Source organism: Carassius carassius, chromosome 30 (assembly GCF_963082965.1).
Source record: "Carassius carassius chromosome 30, fCarCar2.1, whole genome shotgun sequence".
Lineage (NCBI taxonomy): Eukaryota > Metazoa > Chordata > Actinopteri > Cypriniformes > Cyprinidae > Carassius > Carassius carassius.
Window position 1 is genome coordinate 12,470,655 of NC_081784.1, and position 21,918 is coordinate 12,492,572.

The 21,918-nt window shown below is 37.9% G+C and overlaps 1 pseudogene; it reads right to left on the reverse strand.

The window, feature by feature from the left end:
- The window catches only part of LOC132110653 (F-box/WD repeat-containing protein 4-like), a 36,063-nt pseudogene that overhangs the window by 973 nt on the left and 13,172 nt on the right, over positions 1 to 21,918 (reverse strand).

The following is a 21,918-nucleotide window of genomic DNA, read 5'->3' on the forward strand; positions in this document are numbered from 1 at the left end:
TGTCTGTATAGAAAGCAACAGCGTGACATTCTTCAAAATATCTTCTTTTGTGGTCCACACAAAGTAGTTTTACTTAAGTATCAGTGAGATACTTTTAAAGTTCTTAATAATATTTTGAATGAACTTTTTTTTTTCTGTTTTCATTTTACTTTTAAAGTTTTAGTAATTCAGTTTGGCAATTTTATGTTTTAGTTTTTTTTTTTTTTAATGTCTGTGTAAAGTTTTTATCCATTTTTATTTCAGTTTGTTATTTTAGAATATCAAGTTAACATTAAATTCCTTGCCTTGCCTTAATGAAAATAGAAATGTTGCCTTAGAAACTAGCTGAAATAAAATACATACAATAATATATATATATATATATATATATATATATATATATATATATATATATATATATACACACACATTTTCAGTTAATATTTATTACAAATAACAAAATATTTTTTATGGTTTTAGTTTTAGTTAAGTATAACAACCCTGGAAGAACAAAAGTCATACTGGTTTGGAATGACACAAGGGTGAGTGAATCTTGACAAAATGTTCATTTTTGGATGTCCTGTTCTTTTAAAGAATAATGGGTTATTCATGTTCCCTTATAATTATAGCTAGGATTAGCATAATGGACATCACACAAAAATCACTGAATCAAATTTCCAACTAAAATGAACGTATAATGTACGCTATGCATATTTGGACAGATTCTGAAGTACTGAAGTCCACACCACAACTCCAGCCATTGTCATGCTATATTAGACCGGCCCTAAAGCACAGGGCCAAAGCCACCATGGCTAGCTCTCCCTGTGCGGCTTAAGGGCGAGTGTCTTATTTGCGCTGGCAGGCCACAAGGGTGAAACCTCATCCCTTGTTTACGGAAAGGGGCTTTCTTGTTTTAGAGCAGGTCGAGAAAAAAAAAGGGAAGGACAGGGCAAGTGTCTGCGCGTGTGCTGAGCCAATAGAGATCAATTCTCCATTAATGGTGTGCTGAATTAATCATGGAGAGGGAGTGTGGCTGGGCCGTGTGGCAGACAGCAGGAGCGTGCGGGAAATGTCTGGATCGTATCTTGCTGTGATGCACATGTGTACACACATGCACTCACACAGAGGATCCTTAAACAGGGGCTGGGTCATTCCTCATACACATTAAAATTTCATCATATAACAATTCACAATACAGTTTAATATACTGTTAGAAAAAAAACAAAAACTTTTAGACATTGAACATTCTGTCGCTTTTTACCTTATCTACTGCTAAAAGGTGCATATTAGTACCTAAAGAATTACCCTTAAGTACGTACCTTATGGGGTAAATAAGGTACAAGGATGTCATTTTCAGGGAACTGCCTCAGTGACAAGCACAACTAAAGGTACAACTGTTGCACATTTTTTGTAAAAGTACACCTGAAATTAAAATGACTTATTACTTAAAAATGAAAACAACAGCTCTAGCATTAAGTATTAGCAATGCATTTTATAAATGTTATATTTTATGCCGTTTTTTTTCATTCAAAAACATTGCATCGTGTTTGATAAAAGTACAGAAATTTGTTTGACAATATGATGTAACAAACTCTGTCATTTGAGCTATTTCTCAATACTTTCGAGTGCAGTTCTTTATATTTTGTATATAATTTTTCCATCTTTTAGTTCCACAACATTAGAAATCCTGTTCATTTTCTTGTCATTAAAATTATCAAATTAGAATTTAAGTTATGTATATAATATATAATAATATATTAAAGTAATAATAATAAGTAGCCTAATATATTAAATATTAGGTATTTTGTTTGGAGTTTAACTATACATAAAAAAAAACTTAATTCAAAAAGTTTGTCATTAAACTAATCTGTCATCTCTCGTCTCCTATTTTTAACCCCTTGTATATGCAACAATACGAACTGCAAGGTGCTGAGCAATCAAATTCAACTGAAGAGACGTGCACACATCCTCTTCAATTATTCACAATTAATCTAAAAATGTATTTCACACACCTACCCATTATGTACAATTTTCTCTACAAGTGAATGCAAGTGCCCTCTTTTCGTAGAAGATGACGACTTTCAGATGACTAACGGCTTTAAATCAAGATGTACAGTACCACATATTGAGTCCTGACTGGTCCTACTGTGAATTATTGATATTTTAAGAGGGGACATTTGCCCCTCCCCAAACTCTCCAGGGCCCTCTTTCAATCACCTCTGATTTGTGTTACTTGACTGCCCATATGCGATTGTGAGGATCCCCCCTCCCCAAAGCCCTACATAGAGCCTCAGTCCACCCCACCAGCGGCTCGCTAATCCCCAGCACCCACCCTGTTGTCCTGGAGACACACTGCCCCACATCAATATGGCCACCAACTGGTGTGGACTTGGGTGGGTGAGAGACCCGGCGCAAGAGCCTCTATCGATGAGGGGGTCCTTTTCAATCTCTCAGAGGAACAATTGTGTCCACAGACCCAAGAGGAGGCTCAAGTCTGGCTTCTTTTTTATCTAAACGGTACTCTATACACAGGAGGGCTTATTAGATTAACAGAGAACACTAATCTTCCTCACAGGCTCTCCGAGACGTACCGGCTAACTTTATTAGTCTCAGTAGACAAGGCCAAATCTGCTGACAGCACAGGTCAATGTAAGAACTGAGCCTAATTTAACTCAAATCATAATGGTTAGGCGCTGGAGGTTCCCAGAAGCAGAAGAACTTGGCAGTACCTGGAGCAGACGCGCAAATCCCAATAGCGGATGAAAGTGTCATATCCACAGGTGAGGAGCTGGAAGGGAGACTCATAGGCAATGTCCAACACACCTGCGCCATGGCGGAACTCTGTACCGAGACATGACACCAGGTGACACCTGGGAGAAAGAGATAAGAGAAGAAGCTTTCAGATTATACCTTGTCAAACCTCACTGAGAAAGATTAACACATTAATAAACACAGACAGACGAGTTGGAACTACGCAGACTTGCTGGAGGCCAGTCATTCCAGAGAGCGAGTTGAAAGACAACTGGACAAGTGAGGTCATCTGCGTCTCATCATCTGAGTATCAGTTTTATCAAAGCGATTCAGTGACTGGCAGGCTCATAAAACGGGTCGTGTAAACTTGTTGAGATTGGAACATCTCCCAGTCTTCACATCTCGGAGTCAATAAAGCTCTAATTTCAAACCAAACGCCTTCATTTGCTCACTTAATCTCTTATTACCATTAAATCCCACTATACTGGTGCGTTTCCAATGTCTATAGACCACACAAAAGCTAAATTAAGTCTTAGGATGAGGAGATAAAAAGTAAACACCTTTCTGACTTTGAACGGGCTGATAAAGCAGCTTAGTTTGGTCATAAGGTACGTTCCCAGATACGCGAAAGAACCGAAAGGAGTGAAAGAAAGGAGATTCGAGGGTAGAAGTGGGGGGTGTTGGGAAAAGCACCACGCATCTATGATCACAGACCCAATGGTTCCACAGCGCCCTCCGCCCCCACCCGCGCCGCAGAGGCCAGATTTATTGTAGAATCACAATTTCTTTGTTGCTATTTAATTCCCTCCATGACCGTGACTGTGCGCGACTTGTGGACCTTTGATACCTGGCCCCTAGCAACCATTTAGGGGAGCCCAATGGCCATAGCGACCACCCCCCACGTCCGAGATCTCCTGTGAGCTTGTTCACCAAGGGCAGACTGGTAATCCCCAACCTTCGCTCTGGGGGAGACAAGGGGGGTCAGCAAGCTCTTTAAGAGATAGTCCCACAGAACCAAAGGCCAAGACCCCGGTGGGCCTAAAGACAAACTCTCTTGTAGCCCCTCGGGCATCTGCATACCCATCATTTACCCCTTGCTGCTAAAATAACACGCTGGCAACAACTTGAACTGATGACAGTGCTGAACAATGGAGATAATCAATTAAATGACACAAAACATTTGTTTGCAAAACATGCAATTTGCATCAGATATTTCTTTTTTAAGTGCTTTAGGAAACTGTGTAAACTCAGGTCGAGAGAGAGAGAGAGAGAGAGAGAGAGAGAGAGAGAGAGAGAGAGAGAGAGAGAGAGAGAGAGAGAGAAGTCTGCCTTTGACTCTCTACAAATGTCAAAGCGCGAAGTGCTGAGAAAAACAAGCATCGTAAATGAAGTCTTCACATCTGTGCTCTGATTTTAAAGCCAGTAATAGCATTGTTCCAAGTACAACAGCAAACACCCAGGATTCTTAAATTGTTAGGTCACAGGTTTTTTTGTTATGTGTCCCATGTTTTTTCTCCCATTTTAGCGAGAACCTGCGAAGATTACAGGATGGAGGATAACCATATAATCTTTTAAATTACTGCATTTGCATGGCAGGCGAGCTTGTTCTTCCAGCGTCTGATCTGTTAGGGAACGTGCGGTGAGACTGTCCCTGCTCCAAACATTGTCTGATCACGGTCGGTTTGACAAGAGCTTCTGATTGAGTGAGAAAAGGTTAGAGGGCTGCTAAGGAAAAATTGATCTTCGATTTAAACTCAAGAGTACAGGAGTCCTTTAGCAGAGTTATGGCATGTGCTTTATTAAGGTCAGAAGGTGAAATGGACAGATTAATTAAGACATGAGAGCGCCTGTCCCAGTGGAGTAATACATAATACAGTGTGTCAACCATCATTCCCTCTCGAACGTGGTTCAAAGACGGCCAAACAAAGGTGGTTTGCCTTCTCCTCCTTTAAGCAAGCAAAACTAGAAATTAAGTAACAATAAGTGGGGCCCTATCGTGGCTTTTTTCACAGCTCTTGCAGAAGGAGACATCTAATGTTCAGACATGTGGAAGCTGAGAGGTCACTAACAGACATGTCAGGGGCAACTGTGATATTTGCAATCTGCTAAAGTGATCACATGAACAATGTAGCCACCAAATACAGACAGACAAACTAGAGGGAAAAAAAGCTTTATTTTCTAAATCCTTTTAAAGCGTTCCTCAAAGAGCAACTGACCTCAACCTAATCCTCTTTGACCCCTGGACATGTTTAAGCTCAAGAAAAAACAGCATTTGCAATACTTAGCCACTCACCCATACAGAATTTGCAGTTTCTTCAGAATATTTAAAAAACATAGTTATGAGTAACACAGTCTTAATGCAAGTAAGTAATTTTAATTTATAAAGCACATTTACACACAGCGCAAAACTGACCAAAGTGCTGTACAATGAATAGCTAAAAAGACAATAAAAATATGAACACATAGATTCAATAATCATAATTATATAAAACATTAATAAAAATAAGCCTTCAATATCAGGTCACACAACACAGAAATACAGAAAACAAACAGAAGTACCAGGTTAGGGAACAAGGAAAGCCAAGGAATAAAAATGAGTTTTTAACCTGGATTTGAATGCAGCAATGGAGGGGGCAGATCTAATATCCTGGGGGAGCTGGTTCCACAAACGTGGGGCAGCAACTGCAAAGGCTCTATCACCTCTCTGTTTAAGCCGTGAGTGCGGCACAAGCAGGAGCCCTTTGTTTGAGGATCTCAGTGACCTTTGAACTGAGTATGGTTGTACAAGATCAGTGATATAGGTTGGGGCGAGCCCATTAAGTGCCTTAAAAACAAACAATAAAACTTTAAACTGAATCCTAAAAGGAACTGGGAGCCAATGCAAAGATGCCAAAATGGGGGTGATGTGCTCGCGCCTCCTAGTGCCAGTTAAAAGACGCGCTGCTGCATTTTGAACTAACTGCAGACGTCTAAGTGATGATTGTGGGAGGCCCAAGTAGAGGGAATTGCAATAATCCAGCCGTGATGTTAAAAAGGCATCGATAACTATCTCAAGATCATTAAAAGATAGGAATGACTTCAGGCGGGAAATCATTCTGAGCTGGTAAAAACTATTTTTAACAACAGAACTAATCTGTTTGTCAAGGCAGAGTTCTGAGTCAAGAATGACACCCACATTTCTAGCATAGGGTTTGATAAATGGAGTGAAGTTACCTAAATGTTGTACCACAGTGCATCTTGCCTTGGGAGAACCAAAAACAATCACTTCTATCTTGTCACTGTTTAACTGGAGAAACCACCATTATTAACCATCCAAGTTTTAATGTCTTCGAGACAGGCCAGAAGAGATTGTATGGAATCCCTAGATTTTTGAGGCAAGTACAACTGTGAATCATATGCATGAGATGAAAAGAGATGTTATGCTTCCTTATGATGTCACCCAGTGGGAGCATATACAGGCTAAAAAGCATAGGACCCAAGATGGACCCCTGAGGGACCCCATATAAAACAGAAGCAGAGGATGAGGAGAACTTGCCAATAGATACTGCCCACCCGCTGATCAAGGCGAGTAAGGAGGATGTTGTGATCGATAGTGTCGAAGGCGGCACTAAGATCCAATAATATCAGGATGGCATTATCACCTGAATCTAGTGTAAGGAGAAGATCATTGGTTACTTTGAGCAGAGCGGTTTCAGTACTATGAAATTATCTAAAACCTGACTGAAAAGGTTCTAGTATATTGTGAGTGGTCAAAAAGGGGAGCAGCTGTGACAGAACAGCTTTTTCCAAAACTTTAGAGATAAAAGTAAGCTTAGAAATGGGACGGTAGTTATTTAGGCATTTAACATCGAGATCATGTTTTATGAGCAGGGGCTGGACAACCGCATGCTTGAAACATGTAGGGACAGTGCCGGATGCAAGACATAGATTTAAGATGACCAAAATGGAGGGACAGACTACATCAAAAACATTCTTTATAATAGAAGAGGGGATAGAATCAAAAGATGAAGTAGTAGGTTTCATATGTGATACTAAATTCCTCAATTCAATGAGAGAGATTGACTGAAATTGGTTAAAAGTAGCCAGTACCCCTGAGCAATCAGGTGGAGTAGCAGATGAGGTGGGAGTAAACACTGATCTAAAGTTCTCAATTTTATTAGTTAAAAAACTTAAGAAATTCCTCCCAGGTATCAGTAGATACATCAACAACTGGGGAATTTGAGGGGTTGATAACAGAGTTTATTGTACTAAATAAAATTTTAGGTCTGTTTGAGTGTTTACTGATCAAATCAGAGAGGTGCTTTGCTCTGGCTATTTTTGCTGCTGCCTGAAAAGAAGCTAATGCAGATTTAAAAATTTGAAAAGAAACATTGAGATGATCCTTTTTCCATTTCCTTTCAGCTTTACGACAGGCCTGCCTAAGAGAGCGCGTATTCTCATCTAACCAGTAATGAGATTTTAGTTTGGAGCGAGTGTATGTGAAAGGTGCTACAGAGTCAAGTATGGAAGAGCAAGATGAGTGAAAAAGGGTGACTAATTCATCAGGACTAGAGGAGAATGATGCCTCTGTTGCAATAATAGATGCAACATTTCCACTCAAAAAACTATCAGAAAACGGAGTTGCAGTAATAGAATGTATCTGGCGACAGGAATGATCCTGAACTCTGACAGTTTGCTGGGAACTGAAAAGGGTGATGTCAAATTTAATAGGCTTATGATCAGAGAAAGTGGCCTCCTCAATCAAAATATTATCGACATTAAAACCATATGATAAAATTAAATCAAGTGTGTGTCCCAGTTTTTGAGTAGCTTTATCTATATGTTGCGTAATGCCAAAGGCATCTATTACACCAGAGAATTCGCTAACCATAGGTCTATCCGGACAGCAAACATGAATATTAAAGTCACCAAGTATAAGGAGACGATCATACAGTGACAAAAAATGAGAAAGAAAGTCAGAGAATTCAGTTATAAAGTCTTTGTCAGGCTTAGGGGGCCTATAGATCAGTACACAAACCAATGGTGACTTAACAGATTCTACAATTACACATTGCAGTTCTAAAGTGGAAAAAGTCCCTGCATACAGTGTCCGTAATTTAAAATTGTTCCTAAAAACAAGAGCCACGCTGCCTCCTCTTCCGACGCACCTCGGCGTGCTAATAAATGAACAATTAGTTGGGCAAAGTTCACTAAAAACAGACGACTGGCCAACTCCAGCGCTAATCCATGTCTCGGTTAAAAACAGAAAATCCAGATTGTGATGGGAAAAAAAGTCATGTTAGACACTGACCTGCTATTGACCAGGGCCACTTTTGCATTTGAAAAGGCCGCAGACTGGGGGCAGCGAGAGTATTCCAAAGAGCGGATGTTCAGCGAGTTCACCCCACCGCTGTGGACACGCAATCTAGGTTGAGCAGAGCTAACGGACATTTGGGGTCGATGATGCAGGGTAATGTGTACGTGACAAGAGTACCTCAAATCCCAAGAACGTCGAGCCAGGTAGAGATCCTTCCGACCTAGGATGGCTTCAGAGAGCTGGCAGAGACCTGATTGTATAGGAGAACCACTCGCTCCTCTCCTGATCTTCACCCGGACGCCTCCACGTTTGCCTCGGGGCCTCCGACGCTTCCTCCGGTTAGAGATACAGCAAGGTAGCCGAATGACGCACTCAGCGATGGGGTAAATAACTGCAGGGTGACATCGGTCGTAAAGAACAGGGGTCACCAGTGCGTTTCTGAGATCCAGCAAAGTATTCCGATCATAGGACCTTGTAGCAACAACGGAACAGTACCGACATAGCGTAAATGACAACACAAACAAACATAGAAGTTGACGGAGCTGACGGCAAGCCGATCAACACACTGGTGCTTCTTGCTTCATACACATTAATGGGACTTAAAAGTATAATCAAATTATATTTAAGAAACTTTAAATTAATAGATTATAAATTAATTACACACACACACACACACACACACACACACACACACACACACACACACACACACACACATATGTATATATGTATGTATGTATGTATGTGTATATATATATATATATATATATATATATATATATAGTTTTATAATAAAAAAAACTAGTAATAATATATATGTATACATATGAAATTTAAAAAATAATCTTCAGCAATTGTGCCTTCACACAAATTCTATTTATACTATTCTATATTTGCAGTCTTTATCAAAGTAAAAAAAAAAAAAACTGCCTTAACCATTGGCTACTTAAATAAGAGTTAAATCTTCATATTTGTTAAAAACGAACATCCTTTACAATGGCCCTAAAGACAGTTGCAAATAAGGGTCCTCGCTTTTTATGTTCTGATTTTGCTTGGGAGTTTTTAAATCCCTATTCTACACTATAAAGAATGGCATGTGTTCATAAGTAGTCAAGAGTTATGGTCTCAGGGCCATCAAGAAAAATGGTGAGTCTTGCCTCCCTAACAGTCCTCTGTCTCTGTTTGACCATTTGGGCCACACACACACACTTTATGAAAGGGAACTTTAATGAATTGATGGATTTTGAAAAAGGGAAATGCTGAGGACATTTTTTTGGGTGTTAGATCCACAGAAAAGGGTCATTTTGAGCAAACGCTCTTGTAAGGTTAAGTGTAGAGGGTAAACTGGCACAGGGAAGCTATGGGAAACATTCAGTGCCCTGAAAGGATGTGAGACAGGTACATAAAGAGCCCTGCTGAGGTTTTCAGGGCCTAAAACAAACAGAAATCACATTGTGCCATCTGCATGTCAGCCAATTTAGCCTACAGTCGAAATAACCACCAGCAAAGAGAGAAAAGAAAAAAAAAACCATGGAACAGGACAATGGAGACTTTTAAATGTCACACGTGTTCTCTTAAAAACAATGAGATTGCAATTTGTATAACAGCTCTTTGTAGGATCCAGCCGTTTAACCCTTTTCTTTGAGAGAAAAAATGTCAAGAACTTCTGGGCAATTGTGAGATCCTTTTAAAGCTCCACTTGTGTGTCCCTGACTCTGGCTGATCACAGACTTTTTACATTCAAGAGGAGAAAGACATTAAAGAAAGAGCATAACTGCCATGTCCAGGGCAAAGTAAGAAATTCTGCAAAGCTGGAAATGTTTCCAATTTCTTTATTATGAAAGTTGAATTAAAAGTTGGCATGGACAACGTAATCCATATTCAGGGTCTAAAACTAACTTTTGCCACATCAAATTGAGCCATTCTTTTGTCCCACCAATCATTTTACATAATGTTTATGAAAAAAACTGAATGAAATAATGGGCTTATTTACTCACATTTGGTGCTTAGATTAATTTTGCAAAAATGTTAGAACAATGTTTGCATGCTATCCCTATGGCAAAAAACAATATCACAATTTTCATGTAAATATTACTTAATACATTTACATTAAAACAACATTCATATCCATTTTGGCAAAACAGTAAAACTTTGCTTTGGTGTCTGGGGACTGATCGTCTGTCTTCAGCCTGATGATTAAATCAAGTATTTTTTTCAAGCACTGGACTTAAAAGACACTATAGAATACAACATTCTACTAGAGTGCTGGCCAACAGTAGTGCAATCTTAAAGGGTTAGTTCATCGAAAAATGAAAATTATGTCATTAATAACTCACCCTCATGTCGTTCCAAACCTGTAAGACCTCCGTTCATCTTCGGGACACAGTTTAAGATATTTTAGATTTAGTCCGAGAGCTCTCAGTCCCTCCATTGAAACTGTATGTACGGTATACTGTCCATGTCCAGAAAGGTAAGAAAAACATCATCAAAGTAGTCCATGTGACATCAGAGGGTCAGTTAGAATTTTTTGAAGCATCGAAAATAAATTTTGGTCCAAAAATAGCAAAAGCTATGACTTTATTCAGCATTGTCTTCTCTTCCGTGTCTGTTATGAGAGAGTTCAAAACAAAGCAGTTTGTCATATCCGGTTCGCGAACGAATCATTCGATGTAACCGGATCTTTTTGAACCAGTTCACCAAATCGAACTGAATCGTTTTAAACGGTTCGCGTCTCCAATACGCATTAATCCACAAATGACTTGAGCTGTTACCTTTTTAAATTTGGCTGACACTCCCTCTGAGTTAAAACAAACCAATATCCCAGAGTAATTAATTTACTCAAACAGTACACTGACTGAACTGCTGTGAAGAGAGAACTGAAGATGAACACCGAGCCGAGCCAGATAACGAACAAAAGATTGACTCATTCTTTCGGACATTTCGATTCAATAAACCGGTTGAAGAAAACGGTTCACCAGTTCTTTTGCGCTCAACATAATGACGTCATTGGCGATGATTGCTCTACATTCAAGCCTTCGGTTTACCCGCACTCATAACACTAGCACAGAATCAGTTCAGAATCAATCATCAAAAGAATCAGTTCGGTTCAGGCGCTCTGTGTGTCAGTCTGCTTCACGGTGAATCACACATGCGCAGTATCATCAGCTCCTCGATTCTCAAATCAGACACGTCTGACAGAAACGGTTCTTGACTCGTGAATGAGTCAATCTTTCGTTCATTATTTGGCTCGGCTCGGTGTTCATCTTCAGTTCTCTCTTCACAGCAGTTCAGTCAGTGTACTGTTTGAGTACATGAATTACTCCGGGATATTGGTTTGTTTTAACTCAGAGGGAGTGTCAGCCACATTAAAAAAGTTAACAGCTTAAGTCATTTGGTGATTAAAGCTTATTTGAGACGAGAACCGTTTAAGACAATTCAGTTAGATTTGGTGAACTGGTTCAAGAAGATCTGGTTACAGTGATTCATTTCGCGAACCGGATGTCATTGAACTGTTGTGTTTTGAACTTGCTCACAAAAGACACGGAAGAGAAGACAATGCTGAATAAAGTCGTAGTTTTTGCTATTTTTGGACCAAAATGTATTTTCGATGCTTCAAAATATTCTAACTGACCCTCTGATGTCACATTGACTACTTTGATGATGTTTTTCTTACCTTTCTGGACATGGACAGTATACCGTACATACAGTTTCAATGGAGGGACTGAGAGCTCTCAGACTAAATCTAAAATATCTTAAACTGTGTCCTGAAGATGAACGGAGGTCTCACGGGTTTGGAACGACATGAGGTTGAGTTATTAATGACATAATTTTCATTTTTCGATGAACTAACCCTTTAATGTTCTTCATACTCAAACTAATTACAGCATCATGAGGGAAGGAAAGAAAAGAGTTTAAGCAGCCGGTCAGCTGGTACTATGAGACATGAGGGTCTGAGTGATCTTAGCCTGTACACATCCTCTCTATTATTCCTCCAAGAATATGTTAAAAAAATATATCAGTGGCTTTTGCCAGTTAAACTTGAAGTAGCAGGCTCAAAAAACATCCGAAAATCTCTCTCTTAGGTGATGTGGTGTTTCTGAAGATCCTTTACTATCCAGTGAATTACTTGAAAAACTTCAATTTTCTATAACTTATATTCTTTTGCTGAACATAAAACCAACCTTGACATTACAGAGCTACTGTACAGTCAACACTCCTGTGGCAAACAGGTTGGATGTTTGCTCTGACTGAGGTAAATGTAACTGCTTGAATGTGTTTCATGTTTATGCAGGTCGTCTAAGGGTTATGCTGGTTGCCTGTCTGGGAAATGTTAAAAAGGGAGACATAGGAACACACACACACACACACACACACACACACACACACACAGCCCCCATTCCCTGTCACCCCCCAGCCCCTCCACTCATCAGTTGGTTTCTCAGCCCCCTGTGACTGGCGGCTTTGTGCTCCTCACACAAGGTGCACCTGATTACTAGATGGGAACACATTATGGCAGGATTCAACTGACCCTAGTGCAGTTACACAAAGACAACACGACTCACTCCAGGACAGGTCACTAAACGCTCCTGAGACACTTAACACTCAGGTAATGCTCTCAGTGTTAAAATGCACATATTTTGCATATACAACTAATCCGGTAATGTGTGACACAAAAATCTACTGAAACCTCTTTTCTAAAAGCAAGTACAACTAAATGTAATAAAATATTACCTGAAGCTAGTATTAATAAGAATCAAGAATTTTAAAATAATAATAATAATAATTTGTTTAATTAATGTATAGTATATACAATGTTTGGGATATAGATATTTAATGTTTTTGTTTAAGAAGTCTCTTATGCTCAAGGTTAATAATATTTCACAGTATAACAGTTTTTAAAGTCTTTTAATCAAAGAAAAAAACAACTTTAAAAACAGTTATATTGTGAAATATTACAGTTTGAGGTCAGCCTGATTTAAAAATAAAAACATTATATATTTTTTATTTATTAAGGATGCATTAGATTTTTCAACAGTGAAAGGCATTTGGAATGTTACAATTTAGATTTTTATTCAGCAAAGAATCCTTCAAAAATTAAACACTGACTTTCCACAAAAACATAAAGCAGCATAATCATTTTCAACATTCATAATAAGAAGAATTATATATTCTAATCAGAATATTAGAATGATTTCTGAAGGATCATGTGACACCGAAGACTGGAGTAATGACCGTTGAAAATTAAAATGACATTTTAAAATATACTGAAATAGCAAATATATTTTAAATTGTAATAATATACAGTCATTACAGTTTAAAGAAATGCAGCTTCGATAATGCATAAGGGACTTCTTTGAAAAAATCATGGAAAAAAAAAATCTCACCAAGCCTAAACTTTTTGATGACATATAATATTTCTGAAAAAATGTCTGTTTTAAATCAAAGCAACAAAGACTCTTGCCTGTTCACTGACTGTCACACCTCTGTGTAACCTTAATTGGTTCCTAGTTTAACAGGGCTGTAGTAAGTCTAACTTGATTCAATGGCCTGTTTACCTGTGCGTGCATCTGCATTCTGATAGCCGGCCAGCCCACGTGTCCATCAAGCTGACACTGGCGACCCGCGTCTCACAGATCAAACACAAGCACATCGGTGGGTCACTTTAATCTTGCCTCAACTTTTGTGTTCCGGTGTTCTATTGAACGTGATTCCCAAGGAAATCTGTCTGGAATCGCCTCTACTCCTTCCCTGCAATTTTTCCCATCTCAGATTTCTTTGTCATTTGGTACCGGAACTCCCCCCCACCAACCATCTCCTCTTTACTTTCCTTAAACTGACAACATGCAAGTAGGCGGAATTCAACAGGTAAAGCTGAGGAATTACGGAAACCAGTCAGGTTGTATCAGGTTTAAGCCTGGCTTTTCATGACAGGAATTTTTAAGTCAGCTTTGAACTTCCCAAAGAGAAAGAGATAATGGTGCAGACTTCCATCATCATGATAAAGTTTCTACTTTCACTTTGTGTAAAATTAACAGTTTCTAATAGAAACACATCAGAATTCATTTTTGAGCTTTATACATGTAGGATCCACATTTAACTAAATGCTGCTATGAAACCTTATGCATTAAAAATAATTAAGATCTAACTTAAATTCTAATGGTAGTTTCGATAAGAAGCAGAACAAATTTTTGGGGGGGCTATTTACACAACATATAATTTAAATTAGTTGTGTAAAATAATAACGATAATGATGATGTAAAGATTTGAGAAGGCAGACTCTATTGAAAGATTTGCTGACAAAACAAAGATGCAATACCATAACCAAAAATGGAAGAGATGGAACATGTTCCAGCGCCAGGTTCAATAGGACAAATAAATATTACAATAAATCGGGGGCATAGATTACTCGGGGGACGTGTCCCCCCCACTTTTAATATCAAGGAAATTCGTCCCCTGCACTTTTTCGGTCAAGTGTGTTCATATAGAGGTTTTCAAGAGCAGGTGTGAATAAATATAGATTTAAACTCAAAGAGACAGGATAGTCTGCGCATGACCTGATGTTTTTTTCAGACCGAGAAGGCGAAATGAACATCACAGAGCGCTAAACTCTAATGCAAGTGTTTGTTTCATTCATACTAGAAGCCGGAGGGCGCTCTCGCACAGAAAGTCATACCAGGAAACTCCTAATATGGACAACAGCGTCCAGCTATTGCTGTATGAAAACAGTTGTTTTCGGTTTTGTTTTTTTCAAGTCCAAAAAAATCTCCAGCAGGTGATAAATAAAGTATATGAACAATGCAGTGCTAATTGACATAGCATTTATTACAGTATAGAAACTATTCTGCCTTATTATGTGATAAAAAGTGTTTGTAGTATATAAACAAATCATTATTATTTGTTATTGTCCAGCAGTTATAGATTTCTAAGCCAAAAAAACCCCAAAAAAACTAGAAATTAGAGAAAAATTAGTTGCCTTTAGTTTCCACTACCAGTCAAAAGTTTTTGAACAGTAAACTTGTTAATGTTTTTTTTTTTTTGAAGAAGAAGTCTCTTCTGTTCACCAAGCCTGCATTTATTTGATCCAAGTACTGCAAATAAGTGAAATTTTTTAAATATATTTACTAGCCTATTTAAAATAGCTGTTTTCTATTTGAATATATTTCAAAATGTAATTTATTGAGTTTTCAAAGCTGAATTTTTTTGCTTCATTACTCCAGTCACACAATCCTTCAGAAATAATTCTGACATACTGAATTGCTGCTAAAAAAAAAAAAACTCTGATAATGATAATTATGATAATGTTGAAAACAGCTGAGTAGAATTTTTTTTAGGTTTCTTTGATGAATAGACAGTTCAGAAGAGCAGCATTTATCTGAAATAGAAATCTCTTGTAAAATTATGTCTTTGTCATCACGTCTTTTGATCAATTTAAAGAATCCTTGCTAAATAAAAGTATTAATTTCTATAATTTATTTAACAAAAATATATACTGACCAAGCTTTTGAATGATATGGTGTATGTTGCGAAAGCTTTTTATTTCAGATAAATGCTGATCTGTGGATCCTTCTATTCATCAAAAAATGCTGAAGAAAATGTACTCATCTGTTTTAAATATTGATAATCAGCAAATCAGCATATTAAGAATTAATTTCAGATTAATGTGACACTGAGGAATGATGCTAAAAATTCACCTTTGATCACAGGAATACATTACATTTAAAATATACTAAGAAAGAAAACAGTTATTTTAAATAGTATAAATATTTCACAATATTACGGCTGTTGCTGTACTTTCGATCAAATAAAGGCAGACTTGGTGAGTAGAACAGACTTCTTTCAAAACATAAAAAATCTTACAGTTAAAAACTGTTGACTATTAGGCTATATAGATCACAGAAATGTTATATCGTAATGAAATTACACACACACACAGACATATATATATATATATATATATATATATATATATATATATATATCTGAAAAGATGGCTACGCCCCTGCAATAAATGTGTGTGTGTGTATATATATATATATATATATATATATATATATATATATTAGCCATGTAGAAATACAAAAACGTACCTTTCTGTGTCCCAGATTCGGAGCAAAATTCTCACAGCAGACTGGTCCTGTCACAAAGTTGCTGCAAAGATATAAAGACCTTTAGTAATGATTGCATTTTAGGCATAATAATAATAATAATATTATTAATATTATTAGTTTGTATATATTATTAAGAAAACTTTACAAAATCTGTGATTAAGAGCCTTCAGTGCCTTTCAGAACATTTGCTGAAATAATCTTTGTTACAGCATTTAATGCTTTTAGCATTTAAATACTGAGCAGGTGACGTGACAGTGGAGTAATATTTTGGCTCCTGGATAGAATACACACAGAGCATTAAAAACTAATTTTGAAAAGTGAATGGAGCGTAGCGAGGTGTAAAGACTGGCTGAAGGGTATGTTGAGACAACGGATTTGTTCACAGATGTGTTTTCATTCACAAGACATCCAGGGGGAAAAAAGAAAGAAAAAGAAACAAAAACACTCAGATGCCCCTTTTTTAGTTGGGTGACAGGTTGAAATTAATTGAGCAGGTACAGGTGGGCGGGTGTGTGAGCGCAGGGGGTTTTGAACTGCGCGATACGTGATTAGAGCCCTCCTGGAGAGCTGGGATTGGCGGGCGAGGCTCAAGGCTCTCCTGCTCCCTTCATTGTGTTCGGAGGTGAGCTGAACAATAGGACCCTCACACTAGTGAACACACAGGAATGTGCCTGTTTTAGCACTCAGGTATTTCTACAATGCCCTGCTGGGATGGTCTCTTTCAATGACAGAATGCTTTCTCAGTCTCTGTGCCAACTATGTACAGTGTTATGCAGCGTCAACATGCCTCGCAGCGAATGCTTACTGACGCACCATGCGAGAAGTGAGTAAAACTACACAAATCACAAAGCAGCTCCCTCTCTCGCATACTTTCATACCCCTAGAGAAAACCTAGAGTAAGAGCAGGGGGGCTCTTCGCCCTCCCACTAACATCAACCAAAGAAACAGGCTTCACAATGGAATACCAGTGTGGCCCCAAATTAACAACCAACCCGTGTGAATAAGCTCTGTAGCGCCTGGTGTCCAACACCAAACCCCCAGCACAAAACCAGAGATGGACAGTGACCCTTCATCTCACTCACACACACACACACACCACACACACACACACACACACACACACACACACACACACACACACACACACACACACACACACACACACAAATACACATACAACATATGTGGGGTCGGTTGGTTAAGGCTGATTTATACATCTGTATCAAACCGTAGCCTATGCATAGACGCACATCCTTAACCGTTGCCTACACTAAAGCCTGACGTGCACCTCTCTAAAAATCTAACACCGTGTCAAATCTACGCGGACCACAAACGCTGTGTTGGGTCTGCTTGAACTCCTCCCTCTGTATGTACTTGAGTTTTGTGTGTTTAAGTGCACTTTAATATATTTTACTATTAGACCTTCTTATATAAAATAAAACGAAGCAAATAACAAGTATCTTTTCATTTATTATACTACAGCATTATACATCAGTAGTTGTCTGCCACAAACAATGCTGATCTGCCATGATACAAGTCCTTGAGGAGATGGAAAGAATGCAATCTTCTCCTATTTCATTGTTGTCTCCTTTTTGTAGTTTTAAATAATTATTTAATGATTTGATAATTATTTGCCACCATCACGCTTTAATGCTTCTCCAATGAGCTGCTTCTTCTTTGGCTTTTGCCATGGTCTGTGGGTTACACAAGCAAAATGCCTGTGGACACTGCAGACTAGCGGTTTGCTTGTGTACTGCATGTTGACGCGGACAACAACGCGTATAAAATTATAAGTATAAATTCAAACTGACACATAGCCTATGGCGTAAAGGCTATGGCGTAGGTTCGACGCAGAAGTATAAATTGGGCATTAAGGCCTGTTCACACCAACAACAATAAAGATAAAATAGTTCTAAAAACTGTTCTAAATTTAAATATTTAGCAGACGCTTTTATCCAAAGCGACTTACAGTGCATTCAGGCTATCAATTTTTACCTATCATGTGTTCCCGGGGAATCGAACCCCCAACCTTGCGCTTGCTTTCTTGCTAACGCAATGCTCTACCAGTTGAGCTACAGGAACACTATATTTAAATTATATATAAATATAAAATGAAATATATATAAATTTAAATGAATAGCAGAGTCCACACCGCAACTATAATGATAACCGCACAGAGGGACAATGTCATTGGAATCACTTTCAGAACACATTTTCATATTTGGTTGAAAATTTTTGCTTGCTTTCAGGTAGGAATTTGTATATTTGGTGAGGTAAAAACATAATTGACAGTAAAATTAGTGCCAAACAAAAACCCAACAAGTCGCTGAAAATGAGAAACTGAGATATGCAAACAAAAAATATGCAAAGCCATTTTTGGTGTAAAAAAAGGCAGAAAGAAAGAAAGAGAGCGCTAGTAAAGTTGAGGGAACATGCGTTCTCATCTGTGATGGTTTCAGTTGGTTTGTTCATTGAGGGCCCAAGCATATTGGCAAAGACAGCCATGGCAGCTGTCAACCCAGTTAGCGGTGGCCCATCAACCATATTCAGCTCGCCTGGCCAGTGCTGGCATTTTAATTACTGTTGGGTAAACTCGTTTGCCCCAATGAAGGCTGTGCGCCCTAATAGAATATGCAGGCTGCCTGACCTTTGAACCTGTGTGACACAAGATACAATAGGGGCAAGGCCAAAGCTCTCTCTTCCCAGCCCTTATTACTCTCTATTACTTCAATTATGTATCCCTCAGTGAGTCCGATTGTGAAGAAACACAAGGGAGGGAGAGAAGAGGAGAAAAATAGAACACCACAATTAAATACATTTTTGTCTCCTAGACAAGTTCTGATTGATCTAAAAGGGACTTCTAGTGATATTATAGCTGTAAAAGGTCAAAGCCTCTCTCTCGCCTAATGTGCCTCCACCTTCCCTCGACCTCATGCCCCCTATAAACCAAAGAGCATGGACAATCTCTCTCCAAAAAGCCCCCGGCCCATGCTGACCACCCCGAACCCCAACTCCTCTGCCCCAAAAACCCAGCACGCCTCAGGATCATTAGAACATGTCAGGGGTTCACTGCCAACACAACCATTTTGGTAACCTAATCAGCTGACATTATTCGAGGAACTGTGCAGCATGAAATTAGTGCCGGGGTCACACAAACTTTAATTTAGCCCTTGCTGGGAGAGGAACACCACAATAACAACACTGTTAGGGCCAAACCAACACAAGTAACCTACATTGATAATAACAAGAAATGTTTCTTGAGCACAAAATCTGCACAATGAATAATTTCTGAAAATGTGACACTGAAGACTGGTGTAATTGGCTTTTGATAATTTTGTCATCACAGAAATAAATTACATGTGGAATTCTATTCAAATAGAAATCACTTATTTTAAATTGAAATAATATTTAAAAATATTACTGTTTTGGATCAAATAAATGCAGTCTTGGTGAGCATAAGAAACTTCTATCAAAAACAAAAAAATCTTACTGACCATAAACTTTTCGAAAAGTAGTTTAATAAAAAGTATATCACAGAAAAGTTCATATGACAAACATGACAACAACAACAGTAAAACATTGACAATTTTCTGGAAAAATTAATAAAAAAGAGATAGTACTATTTTATGTATATATTTGGGGTGGAACTAGGGCTGTAGCTATCGAATATTTTTGTAATCGAGTATTCTACCAAAAATTCCATCAATTAATCGAGTAATCGGATAGGCTACAATTTGTTTTTGCTTAATTAAAGTGCAATATTAATTATGCAAGAGAAAATAAGACTCCTGGGTCTTTTAAAATTAACAACTAAGTTTCCTTTTTTAGAAAAAAAATATTTTCATTTTTTAAATGCATAGAATGCAATGCATACATAAAAAAAAACATTTAATTATTACCCATTGTTTCTCTGTCTGTACTTGTACTGTGAAAAATAACAATAAAGTTGACCGAAAGTGCATTTAAGTGCCATTCAGTTGGGGTTTTAAATAAAGCATTTTCTGAGATGCACATTAAACATTAAACACATAAAACATTAATTTAATTTATCTTATAATTATTGAAAATTAACTTAACTTTTGGTAAACAAAGGGGATTTACTATTAAAAATAAAACATGGAAAAAATGTTGTGATTAAACCTTTAAAAAAAATAATTTTGGATTTTTTTTTTTTTTGTAGTATGCCATGTACATTCTGCTGAACAATAGTCTTTAACAGGACTTTTATTTTGATGGGTTGGCGTACCTTTACAGTTCTGTGTATGTGATGTGACGCTAGTTTTACTCAAATCAAACAGTCAAATGCTCATGAAGTGACTGTCAGAGCAGTTCTGGAGATGTTGTTCATGTGTTCACGTCCTTATTTAGTGAGACAGCAGACGCTGAAATTACCGCGAGCGTTACACGCACTTCCGTGTGTTTAATGAATGAAGACGCGCTTCTGCTCCATTCATTAACACAGACATGCAGAACATGCAGGATTCATATTTAAATAGACTGCTCTGGCTTAATATTTTCACTTATTAGTCCATATCGTGATGTAAGTGCAATGACCTATTTTTGATTAATTCATTTCCAAATTTGGCAAATTCTGTTCCATTCCACGTTAAACTGTAAATTCCGTTTTTATGACTGGATTCCGCGATTCCATCCGCGTTTTCTGCATCGTGGAAATCATAGGGCCCTAGTTGTGGTATGCCAGCTCTATCTTGCAATGGACACATGCCACGACGTTCTCTTTACGTTTGCCCGTGCCCTCAAATCAAAGCACTGCTGACTCCTTGCAGAATGTGATTTCGGACGCAGTGCCTGTGTCTCCTTCCGCTTCCATTACTCGAGTTACTCGAGGAATCGTTTCAGCCCTAGGTGGAACGATACATTTATTCGTACCAAACTGTCACGATACGAACATATTGGTTCGGTGCATGAGGCCTTACAACGAATACAGGCCATTCACCTGCAATCCAGAAGGTGGCGGACACAGTAATGCAACGCTGTTTGATAACCGCCCGCCAGCAAAAGAACAGTGAATGTCATGGGTTACGCACTTGAAAACAAAGCCTGTATTCACTGGTTTCATGATTAAATTCGATTTTGATTATCATGTCAACGATTCGATTCAATTCAATATCACGATGCCTCACAATGCATCATGATTACATCAAATTTATTTTGTGCATTTTTATTAAATTATATAAGCAGGCTACTTTTAAAAATAATTATGTTAAATAGTTAGTATATAATGAATTAATTATTGTTAAGAATTAAAAGTTTATTAAAACTTTTAATTAAAATTAAATATAGTGTCAAAATATACAAGCAAAAATAAAGTAGGGGGCCAGATAGACAATTACAAGTGATAAACAAAAAGCACTTTCAGTATTTGGGAGTGCTCTGAGTATCGAAAGTTTAAAGATAATAATAGTTATGGGCTTTTATTTTTTTCTTATTTTTTTAGACACTGGCGGCCTTATAGACTGCATTCACAATAATGCACAGATCTATTTCCACATATCAGATGTTTTGTCCTGTTCTGTAAACATAACTGTGTTGACATAAATTTTGTATCATAAAAGTACATGCAAGTGCATTTAACCGCAGCCGCGAGCTTCAGGACAAACAAATTCAAGGCACACATGAAAGTCTGTCAGTAGGTGAGTTTCGTGCATTTAATATGTACTGCATTCCAAATGGCAGAAATGAAAGCATATCTAAAGTAAAGGACTAAAATAACAGAGAATGGAAGCGCTGTTAAGTCTTTAGCGCAAACTCGTTCCATATGCA